Genomic DNA, 15,052 nt, shown 5'->3' on the forward strand with positions numbered 1-15,052 from the left:
AAAAACGTATTTCAAGAGAATGGTAACAAACAAAAACAAAACAAAAAAACCCCCAAAATTTATTTTTAAAAAAGCAGGGATAGCGATAGTTATATCAGACAAAGTAAATTTTAAAGTAAAAATGGTAAAAAGAAACAAAGAAGGTCATTGTATAATGATAAATGTGTCACTCCATCAAGAAGATATAGCAAGTGTAAATATTTATATAACCCAACATCAGGGCACCTAAATATATAAAGCAAAAACTAACAGAAGGGCTTCCCTGGTGGCACAGTGGTTGAGAGTCCGCCTGCCGATGCAGGGGACGCGGGTTCGTGCCCTGGTCCGCGAAGATCCCACATGCCGCGGAGCGGCTGGGCCCGTGAGCCATGGTCGCTGGGCCTGCACGTCCGGAGCCTGTGCTCCGCAACGGGAGAGGCCGCAGCAGTGAGAGGCCCGCGTACCGCAAAAAAAAAAAAAAAAAAAAAAAAAAAAAACTAACAGAAAAAGGACAAATAAACGGCAATCCAATATAGTTGGAGATTTTAATACTCTCAACAACAGGTAGATCATCCAGAGAATCAATTTTAAAAAAGCAGATCCAGGGCTTCCCTGATGGTACAGCGGTTAAGAATCCGCCTGCCATTGCAGGGGACACGGGTTTCAGCCCTGGTCTGGGAGAAGACAAGCCACAGAATAACTAAGCCCGTGTGCCACAACTAGTGAGACCACGCTGTTGAGCCCCCGCACCACAAATACTGAAGCCCACGCGCCTAGAGCCCATGCTCCACAATAAGAAGCTACTGCAATGAGAAGCCCATACACCACAACGAAGAGTAGCCCCTGCTCACCACAACTAGAGAAAGCCTGTGCACAGCAACAAAGACCCAACACAGCCAAAAATAAAGAAATAAAATAAATAAATTTATGTTAAAAAAAAAAGATCTGAACAACACTATCGATCAAATGAACCCCATGGACATAAACATTCTATCCAACAAAAGAACACACATTCTTTTCAAACTCATATGGAACATTTTCTAGGATAGACCATATGTTAGGCCACAAAGCAATCCTTGGCAAATTCCAAAAGTTACAACTGCACCAACTTCTCTGGCCACAATGGTATGAGACGAGAAATTAACAATAGGAGGAAAACTGAAAAATTCACAAATACAATGGAAATTAAACAACACTCTCCTCAACAACCAATGGATCAAAGAAGAAATTAAAGGGAAAATTTAAAAAGTATCTTTAGACAAATGAAAATGGAAACAACACACCAAAACTCACAGGATGCAGCATAAGCAGTTCTAAGAGGAAAATTCATAGTAATAAAATGTCTTTATTAATCATCAATAAAGATTTTAAATAATCAACTGTATGACTTAAGGATCTATAAAAAGAAGAACAAACTGAGATCACACTTAGCAGAAGAAATAATGATTAGATCAGAAATAAATAAAACAGCAGAAAAAAATGTTTAAAGATTAAAAGAACAAATAGCTGGTTCTTTGAAACAATAAACTTGACAAACCTTTAGCCATTCTAATGAAAAAAAGAGGGCCCAAATAAACAAAATTATAAATGAAAAGGAAATATTACAACTGATACCCCAGAGATACAAAGGATCATAAGAGCCTACTATGAACAACTGTATGTAGAAAAACTGGGCAACCTGAAAGAAATGGAAAAATTCTTAGATGCATACAACCTACGAAGCCTGGATCAAAAAGAAATAGCAAATCTGAACATACCAATTACTAGCAAGAAGACTGAATCAGTAATCAAAAATCTCCCAATGAAAAAAGCTCAAGACCAGACAGATGGCTTCAGTGGTGAATTTTACCAAACATTTAAATTAGAATTAATGCCAATCCTTCTCAGACTTTTCCAAAAGCTCGAGGAGGACGAAATACCACAAACACATTTTATGAGGCCAGCAGTACCCTGATACCAAACCCAGAAAAGGACTACAAGAAGAGAAAACTACAGGCCAATATCCCTGACATACACAGATGCAAAATTTTTCAATAATACCAAACCAAATTCAGCCGCACATTAAAAGATCATTCACCCTGACCAAGGAGGATTTATCCCTGTGATCAAGGACAGTTCAACATATGCAAATCAATCAATGCCATACAACACATTAATAGAATGAAAGAAAAAACACGTGATCATCTTCATAGATGCAGAGAAAGGACTTGACAAAATTCAACATCTGTTCATGATAAAAACTCGACAAAGTAGGTACAGAAGGAACACCCCTCCACATAATAAAGGCCATTTATATCAGGCCCACATTTAATACCATACTCAATAGTGAAAGGTTAAAAGATTTTCCTCTAAGATAAGGAACAAGGATGCCCCTCGCAGCACTCCTATTCAACATATTACTGGAAGTTTCAGCCAGAGCAATCAGCAATAAAAAGAAATGAGAGGCATCAGAACTGGAAATGACGAAGTAAAATTTTCTATTTGCAGATGAAATGCTTTTATATATAGAAAATCCTGGAGACTGGTTCAAGATGGCGGAGTAGGAGGACATGCGCTCACTCCCTCTTGCTAGAGCACCGGAATCATAACTGCTGAACAATCATCAACAGGAAGACACTGGAACTCACCAAAAAAGATACCCCACAACCAAAGACAAAGGAGGAGCCACATGAGACGGTAGGAGCAATGCAATCACAATAAAAGCAAACCCCATAACTGCTGGGCAGGTGACTCACAAACTGGAGAACACTTATACCACAGAAGTCCACCCACTGCAGTGAAAGTTCTGAGCCCCACATCAGGCTTCCCAACCTAGGGGTCCAGCAACGGGAAGAGGAATTCCTAGAGAACCAGACTTTGAAGGCTAGCGGGATTTGACTGCATGACTTCGACAGGACTGCGGGAAACAGGGACTCCATTCTTGGAGGGCACACAAAAGGAGTGTGCACATTGAGACCAAGAGGAAGGAGCAGTCTCCCGATAGGAGACTGAACCAGACCTACCTGCTAGTGTTGGAGGGTCTCCTGCAGAGGTGGGGGGGGGGGGTGGCTGTGGCTCACCATGGGGACAAAGACACTGGCAGCAGAAGTGCTGGGAAGTACTCCCTGGCGTAAGCCCTCCCAGGGTCCCTCATTACCCCACCAAAGTGCCCAGGTAAGCTCCAGTGTTAGGTTGCCTCAGGCCAAACAACCAACAGGGAGGAAACCCAGCACCACCCATCAACAGTCAAGTGGATTAAAGTTTTACTGAGCTCTGCCCACCAGAGCAACAGTCAGCTCTACCCACCACCAGTCCCTCCCATCAAGCCTCTTAGATAGCCTCATCCACGAGAGAACAGACAGCAAAAGCAATAAAAACTAAAATCCTGCAGCCTGTGGAACAAAAACCATATTCACAGAAAGATAGACAAGATGAAAAGACAGTGGACTATGTACCAGGTGAAAGAAGAAGATAAAGCCCCAGAAAAACAACTAAATGAAGTGGAGATGGGCAACCTTCCAGAAAAAGGATTCAGAATAATGATAGTGAAGATGATCCAGGACCTCGGAAAAAGGATGGAGGCAAAGATCAAGATGAAGAAATGTTTAACAAAGACCGAGAAGAATTAAACAACAAACAGATATGAACAATACAATAACTAAAATGAAAACTACACTAGAAGGAATCAATAGTGTAGGAATTCCTTCCTACACGAGAAGAAATCAATAACTGAGGCAAAAGAACAGATAAGTGACCTGGAAGACAGAATGGTGGAATTCATTGCTGTGGAACAGACTATAAAGAAAAAGAATGAAAAGAAATGAAAACAGCCTAAGAGACCTCTGGGACAACATTAAACGCAACAACATTCGCATTATAGGGGTTCCAGAAGGAGAAGAGAGAGAGAAAGGACCGGAGAAAATATTTGAAGACATTATAGTCAAAAACTTCCCTAACATGGGAAAGGAAATAGCCAGCCAAGTCCAGGAAACACATAGAGTTCCATACAGGATAAACCCAAGAAGAAACACGCTGAGACACAGAGTAATCAAATTGGCAAAAATTAACAACAAAGAAAACTTGTTGAAAGCAGCAACGGAAAAATGACAAATAACATAGAAAGGAACTCCCATAAGGTTAACAGCTGATTTCTCAGCAGAAACTCTACAAGCCAGAAGGGAGTGGCATAATATATTTAAAGTGATGAAAGGGAAGAAACTACAACCAAGATTACTGTACCTGCCAAGGATCTCATTCAGATTCGATGGAGAAATCAAATCCTTTACAGACAAGCGAAAGCTAAGAGAATTCAGCACCACCCAACCAGCTCCACAACAAATGCTAAAGGAACTTCTCTAAGTGGGAAACACAAGAGAAGAAAAGGACCTATAAAAACAAACCCAAAACAATTAAGAAAATAGTCATACGAACATACATATCAATAATTACTTTTGGGCTTCCCTGGTGGCGCAGTGGTTGAGAGTCCGCCTGGCGATGCAGGGGACGCAGGTTCGTGCCCCGGTCTGGGAGGATCCCACATGACGCAGAGCGGCTGGGCCCGGGAGCCATGGTCGCTGAGCCTGTGCGTCCGGAGCCTGTACTCCACAACAGGAGAGGCCACAACAGTGAGAGGCCTGCGTAGCCCCCCCCAAAAAAAAAAAGTGAATAAATGCTCCAACCAAAAGACACAGGCTCACTGAAAGGATACAAAAACAAGACCTGTATATATGCTGTCTACAAGAGACCCACATCAGACCTAGAGACACATACAGACCGAAAGTAAAGGGATGGAAAAAAATATTCGATGCAAATGGAAATCAAAAGAAAGCTGGAGTAGCAATACTCACATCCGATAAAACAGACTTCAAAATAAAGAATGTTACAAGAAACAAGGAAAGACACTACATAATGATCAAGGGATCAATCCAAGAAGAATATATAACAATTATAAATATATATGCACCCAACATAGGAGCACCTCAATACATAAGGCAACTGCTAACAGCTATAGAAGAGGAAATCAACAGTAACACAATAATAGTGGGGGACTTTAACACCTCACTTACACCAATGGACAGATCATCCAAAATGAAAATATAAATACGGAAACAGAAGCTTTACATGACACAATAGGCCAGATATTTAATTGATATTTATAGGACATTCCATCCAAAACCAGCAGATTACACTTTCTTCTCAAGTGTGCACGGAACATCCTCTAGGATAGATCACATCTTGGGTCACAATCAAGCCTCAGTAAATTTAAGAAAATTTAAATCATATCAAGCATCCTTTCTGACCACAACGCTATGAGATTAGAAATGAATTACAGGGAAAAAAAGGTAAAAAACACAAACACATGGAAACTAAACAATATGTTACTAAATAACCAAGAGATCACTAAAGAGATCAAGGAGGAAATCAAAAAATACCTAGACACAAATGACAATGAAAACACAACGTCTGAAAACATATGGGATGCAGCAAAAGCAGTTCCTAGAAAAAAATTTATAGCTATACAAGCCTACCTCAAGAAACAAGAAAAATATCAAGTAAACAATCTAACCTTATACCTAAAGGAACTAGAGAAAGAAGAACAAACAAAACCCAAAGTTAGCAGAAGGAAAGAAATCATAAAGATCAGAGCAGAAATAAATGAAATAGAAACAAAGAAAACAATAGCAAAGATCAATAAAACTAAAACCTGATTCTTTGAGAAGATAAACAGAATTAATAAACCATTAGCCAGACTCATCAGGAAAAAGAGGAAGAGGACTCAATAAAATTAGACATCAAGGGCTTCCCTGGTGGCGCAGTGGTTGAGAGTCCACCTGCCAATGCAGGGGACATGGATTCATGCCCCAGTCTGGGAGGATCCCATGTGCCGTGGAGCGGCTGGGCCCGGGAGCCATGGCCGCTGAGCCTGCGCTCCGCAATGGGAGAGGCCGCAACACTGAGAGGCCCGTGTACCGCAAAAAAAAAAAAAATTAGACATGAAAAAGGAGAAGTTACAACAGACACCGCAGAAATACAAAGCATCCTCAGAGACTACTACAAGCAACTCTGTGCCAATAAAACGGACAATGTGGAAGAAATGGACAAATTATTAGAAAGGTATAACCTTCCAAGACTGAACCAGGAAGAAACAAAATATGAACAGACCAATCACAAGTAATGAAATTGAAACTGTGATTAAAAATCTCCCAACAAACAAAAGTGCAGGACCAGATGGCTTCACAGGTGAATTCTATCAAACATTTAGAGAAGAGCTAACGCCCAGCCCTCTCAAACTCTTCCACAATATTGCAGAGGACGGAACACTCCCAAACTCATTCTATGAGGTCAGCATCAGCCTGATACCAAAACCAGACAAAGATACTACAAAAAAAGAAAATTACAGACCAATATCAATGATGAATATAGATGCAAAAATCCTCAACAAAATACTAGCAAACAGGGCTTCCCTGGTGGCGCAGTGGTTGAGAGTCCACCTGACGATGCAAGGGACGTGGGTTCATGCCCCAGTCCGGGAGGATCCCACATGCCGCGGAGCGGCTGGGCCCGTGAGCCATGGCCACTGAGCCTGCGCGTCCAGAGCCTGTGCTCCGCGGCGGGAGAGGGCCGTGTACCGAAAAAAAATACTAGGAAACAGAATCCAACAACACATTAAAAGGATCATACACCACGATCAAGTGGGATTTATCCCAGGGATGCAAGGATTCTTCAGTATACACAAATCAATCAATGTGATACACCATATTAACAAACTGAAAAATAAAAACCACATGATCATCTCAATAGATGCAGGAAAAACTTTTGACAATATTCAACACCCATTTATGATAAAAAACTCTCCAGAAAGTAGGCACAGAGGGAACCTACCTCAACATAATAAAGGCAATACACGACAAACCCACAGCAAACATCATTCTCAATCAAGAAAAACTGAAAGCATTTCCTCTAAGATCAGGAACAAGACAAGGATGTCCACTTGCACCGCTATTATTCAACATAGCTTTGGAAGTCCTAGCCACAGCAATCAGAGAAGAAAAAGAAATACAAGGAACACAAATTGGGAAAGAAGAAGTAAAACTGTCACTGTGTGCAGATGACATGATACTATATAGAGAGAATCCTAAAAATGCCACCAGAAAATTACTAGAGCTAATCAGTGAATTTGGTAAAGTTGCAAGATACAAAATTAATGCACAGAAATCTCTTGCATTCCTATACACTAATGATGAAAAATCTGAAACAGAAATTATGGAAACATTCCCATTTACCATTGCAACAAAAAGAATAAAATACCTAGGAATAAACCTACCTAGGGAGATAAAAAACCTGTATGCCGAAAACCATAAGACACTGGTGAAAGAAATTAAAGATGATACCAACAGATGGAGAGATATACCATGTTCTTGGATTGGAAGAATTAATACTGTGAAAATGACTATACTACCCAAAGCAATCTACAGATTCAAAGCAATCCCTATCAAATTACCAATAGCATTTTTTACAGAACTAGAACAAATCATCTTAAAATTTGTATGGAGACACAAAAAACCCCGAACAGCCAAAGCAGTCTTGAGGGAAAAAACGGAGCTGGAGGAATCAGACTCCCTGACTTCAGACTATACTACAAAGCTACAGTAATCGAGGCAATACGGTACTGGCACAAAAACAGAAACAAAGATCAATGGAACAAGATAGAAAGCCCAGAGATAAACCCACACACCTATGGTCAACTAATCTATGACAAAGGAGGCAAAGATATACAATGGAGAAAAGACAGCCTCTTCAATAAGTGGTAGTAGGAAAACTGGACAGCTACATGTAAAAGAATGAAATTGGAACACTCCCTAACACCATACACAAAAATAAATTCAAAATGGATTTGAGACCTAAATGTAAGAGTGGACACTATAAAACTCTTAGAGGAAAACACAGGAAGAACACTCTGACATAAACCACAGCAAGATCTTTTTTGATCCACCTCCTGGAGTAATGGAAATAAAAATAAACAAATGGGACCTAATGAAACTTCAAAGCTTTTGCACAGCAAAGGAAACCATAAACAAGATCAAAAGACAACCCTCAGAATAGGAGAAAATATTTGCAAATGAATCAACAGACAAAAGATTAATCTCCAAAATATATAAACAGCTCATGCAGCTCAATATTAAAGAAACAAACAACCCAATCAAAAATGGGCAGAAGACCTAAATAGTTATCTCTCCAAAGAAGACATACAGATGGCCAAGAAGCACATGAAAAGCTGTTCAACATCACTAATTATTAGAGAAATGCAACTCAAAACTACAATGAGGTATCACCCCACACCAGTTAGAATGGGCAACATCAGAAAATCTGCAAACAACAAATGCTGGAGAGGGTGTGGAGAAAAGGGAACCCTCTTGCACTGTTGGTGGGAATGTAAATTGATATAGCCACTATGGAGAACAGTATGGAAGTTCCTTAAAAAACTAAAAATAGAATTACCATGTGATCCAGCAATCCCACTACTGGGCATATACCCAGAGAAAACCATAATTCCAAAAGACACATGCACCCCAATGTTCATTGCAGCACTATTTACAATAGCCAGGTCATGGAAGTAACCTAAATGCCCATCGACAGACAAATGGATAAAGAAGTTGTGGTACATATATAGAATGGAATATTACTCAGCCATAAAAAGGAACAAAATTGAGTCATTTGTTGAGACGTGGATGGATCTAGAGACTGCCATACAGAGTGAAGTCAGAAAGAGAAAAACAAATATCGTATGTTAACGCATGTATGTGGAACCTAGAAAAATGGTACAGATGAACTGGTTTGCAGGGCAGAAATTGAGCCACAGATGTAGAGAACAAACATATGCACACCAAAGGGGGAAAACCGTGGTGGAGTGGGGGTGGTGGTGTGCTGAATTGGGCGATTGGGATTGACATGTATACACTGATGTGTATAAAACTGATGACTAATAAGAACCTGTTGTATAAAAAAATATATAAAATAAAATTCAGAAATTCAAAAAAAGAAGAAAATCCTAAAGACTCTATCAAAAATAACCTGTTAAATCTAATCAATGAATCCAGTAAAGTTGTAGAATACAACATTAACATTGAAAAATCAGTAGCATCTCTATTATAATAAATTATCTGAAAAAGAAAGAAAATTATTCCATTTACAGGAGCTTCAAAAACAATAGCATATTTAGCAGTGAATTTAACCAAGGAGGTGAAAGATCTCTACTCTGAAAACTACAAGACACTGATGAAAGAAAGAAATCAAAGACAACACAAATAAATGGAAAGGTATCCTGTGTTCATGGATGTGAAGAATATTGCTGCAGTGTCAACACTACCAAAAGCCATCTAGAGATTTGATGCAATTCCTATCAAGATTCCAATGGCATTTTTTACAGAAGTAGAAAAACCAATGCTAAAATTTATATGGAAGCACAAAAGACTCTGAATAGCCAAAGCAATCCTGAGAAAAAAGGACAAAGCGGCTGGTATCACTTTCCTGATTTCAAGCTATACTTACAAAACTACAGGAATCAACAGTATGGTACTGGCATAAAAACAGATAAATAGACTAATGGAACAGAATCAAGAGCCCAGAAATAAACCCAAGTATATATGGTCAGATAATATTTGACAAGGAAGCCAATAATACTCAATGGAGAAAATAGTGTCTCTGCAATAAATGGTAAAAATTGGGTATCCACATGGAGAAGAATGAAATTCCACCCTTATCTTACACCACTCACAAAAATTAATTCCAAATGGATCAAAGACCTAAATGTAAGACCTGAAACCATAAACCTCCTAGCAGAACACAGAAAAAAAGCTCCTCGACATGGATCTTGGCAATGATTTTTTAAAATATGACACCTAAAGCACAAGCAACAAAATAAAAGATAAACAAATGGAACTACATCAAATCAGAAAGCTGCACAGCAAAAGAAAGAAGTCAACAAAATTAAAAGATAACCTTTGGAATGGGAAGAAGCATTTGCAAACCATTTATCTGAAAAGGGGCTAATATCCAAAATACACAGGGAACTCATATGCACAAAAAATAAGAATCCAATTTAAAAATGGGCAAAGAACTTGAATACATACTTGTCCAAAGAAGATATACGAATGGCCAACAGGTACATGACGACGCTCAATATCACTAATCACTAGAGAAATCCAAATCAAAACCACAATGAGATATCACCTCACTCCTGTCAGGATGGCTAGCATCAAAAAGACAAAAGATGGGCTTCCCTGGTGGCGCAGTGGTTGAGAGTCCGCCTGCCGATGCAGGGGACACGGGTTCGTGCCCTGGTCCGGGAAGATCCCACATGCTGCGGAGCGGCTGGGCCTGTGAGCCATGGCCGCTGAGCCTGCGTGTCCGGAGCCTGTGCTCCGCAACAGGAGAGGCCACAACAGTTAGAGGCCCACGTACCACAAAAAAAAAAAAAAAAAAAAAAAAAAAGACAAAAGATAACAAATGTTGCCAGGATACAAAGAAAAGGGAACCCTTGTGCACATTGGTGGGATTATAAATTGTTTCAGCCACTATGTTAAACAATATGGAGTTCCTCAAACCATTAAAAACAGAACTACCATATGATCCAGACATCCCACTTCTGGGAATATACCTGAAGAAAACAAAAACATGTGAAAGTGATATCTGCATCTCCATGTTCACAACAGCATTATTTACAGTAGCCAAGACATGGAAACAACCTAAGTATCCATCAATGGATGAATGGATAAAGAAGCTGTGCTATATACACACAATGGAATACTAGTGTAAGAAACGAGGAAATCCTGCTATTTGTGACAACACAGATGGCCCTTGAGGGCATTATGCTAAGTGAAATAAATCAGGGAGAGGAAGACAAATATGAGATGATCTTACTTATACGTGGAATCTAAAAAAATAGCCAAAATCATGGAAAAAGTGATCAGATCTGTGGTTATCAGAGGTGGAGAAGGGTGGGAGAAACTGGATGAAGGTGGTCAAAAGGCACAAACTTCCACTTATAAGATAACTAAGTACTAGGGATGCATGATGACTATATGCATGATAAATATATATGTAAGTTGTATGATAAATATATATACATAAGTTGTTAAGAGCATAAATCCTAAGGGTTCTCATCACAAGGAAAAAAATTTTTCCTTTATTTTATATTGATATGAGATGATGGATGTTAACTAAACTTAATGTGGTAATCATTTCACTATATATGTAAGTCAAATCATCATGCTGTACACCTTAAACTTACACAGTTCTGTATGTCAATTACACCTCAATAATACCAGGGGCGGGGGGAGCTAACACATATGGCAAAACAGCTCAAGAACAGATGCTCAACATCGTTAGTCCTTAGGGAAGTGCATGAGGAAGGGTTAAAAGAGGCACGAGAAAACTTTTGGGGGTGACGAATCTGTTTACTATCTTGATTGTGGTGATGGTTTAATAGGTATATGACATGTTAAAAAATATAAAATTGCACACTTTAAATACAGTAAGTCCCCTACATACGAACCTTCAAGTTGTGACCTTTCAAAAATGTGAACGTGCGGCCCATCAGTCAGGCGTGAGTGAAACTGCAGCTTTCTCCTACTGCTGATGATACTTCAGCTCTACCACCTCCCACCTCCTCTCCCTCCTCCAGTCAGTAACTCTTCTTGCCTGCTCACTCGATGTCAGCCCCTGTATGCCAGCTGTTGTACTGTACTACTATACTTTTCAAGGTACTGTACTGTAAGACTCAAAATGTTTTTATTTTTTGTGTTTGTTTTTTATGTATTATTTCTGTGAAAAGTATTATAAACCTATTACAGTAAACTAGTATTAACATATAGCCGATTGTGTTGTGTACCTAGGCTAACTTTGTTGGACTTACGAACAAACTGGACTTATGAACATGCTCTCAGAACGGAAGTCGTTGGTATGTAGGGGGCTTACTGTATGTGTACCTCAAAAGAAGCTGTTTTAAAGAAAAAAAAAAAGCAAAGTGGGGAGACTTTTAAAAGTGAATTATTTTTTCATGTTTTTAACATTTTTTAAAAGTTTTGAACCATATGAATATATATTATCTACTCCAAAAATTAAATAACAATAGAAATGACATTTAAGCCAAAAAAGGGTAGTTTGAGTTGATATTTTTCCTGCTTAAGTTACAAATCCTCTCAAAGGATTTCCCTAGCCCACAAATTCCTCACTAGACCAGCAACCCTCAGCTGTTTACTCTGCTCCCTTGGGTGACTGGGAATCCAAAGACATGGTGGCTTCCTGTTCATGGTTATAGACTGAGAGCAGTGTTCTGTTAGGCCATGTATATGTACATATGTTTTCTTTGACCTCAGAAGAATCTGACTAACATCTTAAGGTCATGTCAAATATGGGGTAGCACCAATAAAATCTGAGAGAATGTTCCAGATTCAAAGACCAGTATAGATTTGCTTCTGTGCCACCCAGTATCAGCTAAGATGAGCTCAGCAGTAAGATGCATAGGAAGAAATAACTCTCATAGTTTTTAAATTATCAGAAATGTGGCCTCGGGAATTCCCTGGCAGTCCAGTGGTTAGGACTGCACACTCTCACTGTCAAGGGCCCGGGTTTCAATCCCTGGTTGGGGAACTAAGATCCCACAAGCCGAGCAGCACGGCAAAAAAAAAAAACAGAAAGGAAATTTGGCCTCAAAACTCCCGTTTTTTTTTCTTTTTTTGGCTGCGCGGCTTGCAGGATCTTAGTTCCCTGACCTGGGATGGAACCTGTGTCCCCTGCAGTGGACGCGCAAAGTCCTAACCACTGGACCACCAGGGAATTCCCTGGCCGCAAAACTTGAATCGGGCTTCCCTGGTGGCCCAGTGGTTGAGAGTCCGCCTGCCGATGCAGGGGACACGGGTTCGTGCCCCGGTCCGGGAGGATCCCACATGCCGCGGAGCGGCTGGGCCCGTGAGCCATGGCCGCTGAGCCTGCGCGTCCGGAGCCTGTGCTCCGTCCGCAACGGGAGAGGCCACAACAGTGAGAGGCCCGCGTACCGCAAAAACAACAACAACAACAAAAAACAAACTTGAATCAAATTATAATGCAGCTGTTTACAATAAACATAAGAGGAAGGGAAATTCTAACATGGAGAGAAATCCAAACCTCCCAACCAACTATGGTGGTTAAAAACCCAGGGTGCTCCTGCCAAATTCAGGATATGTTACTCACTCCAGATAACCTGCCTATGATCTCCAGTTGGAGAGACGATCAATGTTCCTTTGGCCCCTGATGCTGTTCAACAACAGCAATCATTCCCGAGGTGCTGTCACAAGCCAGGGAATGTTTCTGTTTTTTTCCACCAAGGGATTAAAGATATTGGATCTGGACTGTGAGGCCAACGAGGGACGGTTCCATTGTCTAGCATTTCTCATCAGGAATCAATTCTCCCAAGTGATAAGAATCAACCTTTAGATTAGAGGTCAATTTGCCAAATGGGAGTCATCTTGCAGGTTCGTTACAAAATGGATGCTGAGCCCTGCTGCATAATGAGTAAGCCAGTCTATGGAAATCCTACACGAGGCTTCCTGTTACCAGTCACTTTGGAATGCTCACCTACCTTCAGCTTCCTCATTTAAATTTTGTGTGACTGACATAAAAGTGCATGCTTATTGAAGAGTTTAACAGAGATAACACTAAGGACTATTTATAAAAGTAGAGTTATGGTTCAAGTTTTTGGAAAATTTGCATCAGAATTTCACCATTGTAAACACCTTGAGTAAATGTGGACCAGAAGAGCTCTTTTCAGTTTACTGGGTTTATCCAAGACTAGGATATTTCTTAGGATTTTGTGGCTTTGGGTGAAAATACCTTCACTTTGATCTGCTCCAACAGCAAACAACAACAAAACACCCCATAAACCAAGATATCATTAGCTGGGCCTCTAGAAGCCTCAACTCCTGCTAAACTGATACCATGATTGCTCTTCAAAATCACCTGGAGAAGGTCTCCCTCATTGCTTTCAGCGAACACAATTCACTCTGCTTTGAAAGCTTCCCCAGCTCCTTTCATTTAACTCTGCCTTCACCTTCCTTTAAGGCTACCCCAAATCCCACACTGTACCCAGGACAATTCAAAGAAACTACCCCTGGCTACTGTGAATTGTGCTTTCAGAAAGCAACAAGCAGCCAGAGCACACGCAGCCCGGTGAACCTGCAGGGGGAGCTGGAGAATGAAATGATGGGATTTATGTTTCTAAGTGTTGGCCCTGGTTGAAGTGTAGAAATTAGAATGCAGAACTAAGGAGGATCCAGAACACAGGAGGAATGATATCACAGCTGAGCCCTGAACACATTGGCTGGGGAGGGGGAGGTGTGTCAGGAGCACCCACTCGGCAGAAAATCCAAATACAACCTTATAATCAACCATCTGCAGATTCAACTAATCTCAGGTGTGTAGTACTGCAGTATCTATTAATTGAAAAAAATCCACCTATCAGTTCAAACTCGTGTTGTTCAAGGGTCAACCGTACTTACATGGTACTAGAAGGTAAGGATGGGTGTTGAGGCTGAAAAGTTTGAGTTTTGAGGAAAGACCTTCAGAAGGCTCCTATTTAATGGCTTGAAGCAAGAGATGGGTCATTTCCTGAGAAGTGGGGCAGTGGAAAGGATCTCCAGGGTCTGAGATACTTTGAATTCACTGGGGGCGAAGGAGGGCGGGGCAGGGGATGGGGCGGGCCCAGAAGCCCTCAGCAGCTTGAAGGCTTGAAAGTGTGATTATGCAGGATCGTGGAACAAAAGAACCATGATTAACTATCGATATCATTTGTGCCCTAATTCAGAAGACTCCCTAGATACCAAGCACACACTAAGCATTTCTGTATAACTTAACCTCATACCAACCTCACAAAGGCAACCTTTCCAGAGGATGATTAGCATTTTACAGTCGAAAATCCCGTGGCTCAGAGAGGTTAAGGAACCCGACCAGGGTCGCCGAGGCAGAACGTAAGAGCCCTGTGTCCTAGGGTATCTGGCTTCAGAGCCCCATTATTTACCCTCCTTAAAGGACAGCAGGACTTTAAAACAATTTCACTCAC

The 15,052-nt window shown here is 40.5% G+C and overlaps 1 long non-coding RNA gene across 1 annotated transcript in view; it reads right to left on the bottom strand.

Annotated features, from left to right (window-relative positions):
* LOC307197115 overlaps positions 1–15,052 on the bottom strand; it is a 47,306-nt gene that overhangs the window by 31,244 nt on the left and 1,010 nt on the right. The gene's annotated exons all lie outside the window — the stretch shown is intronic.

The sequence above is a fragment of the Stenella coeruleoalba genome (genome assembly GCF_951394435.1).
Source record: "Stenella coeruleoalba genome assembly, chromosome: 14".
In the NCBI taxonomy this organism is placed as follows: domain Eukaryota; kingdom Metazoa; phylum Chordata; class Mammalia; order Artiodactyla; family Delphinidae; genus Stenella; species Stenella coeruleoalba.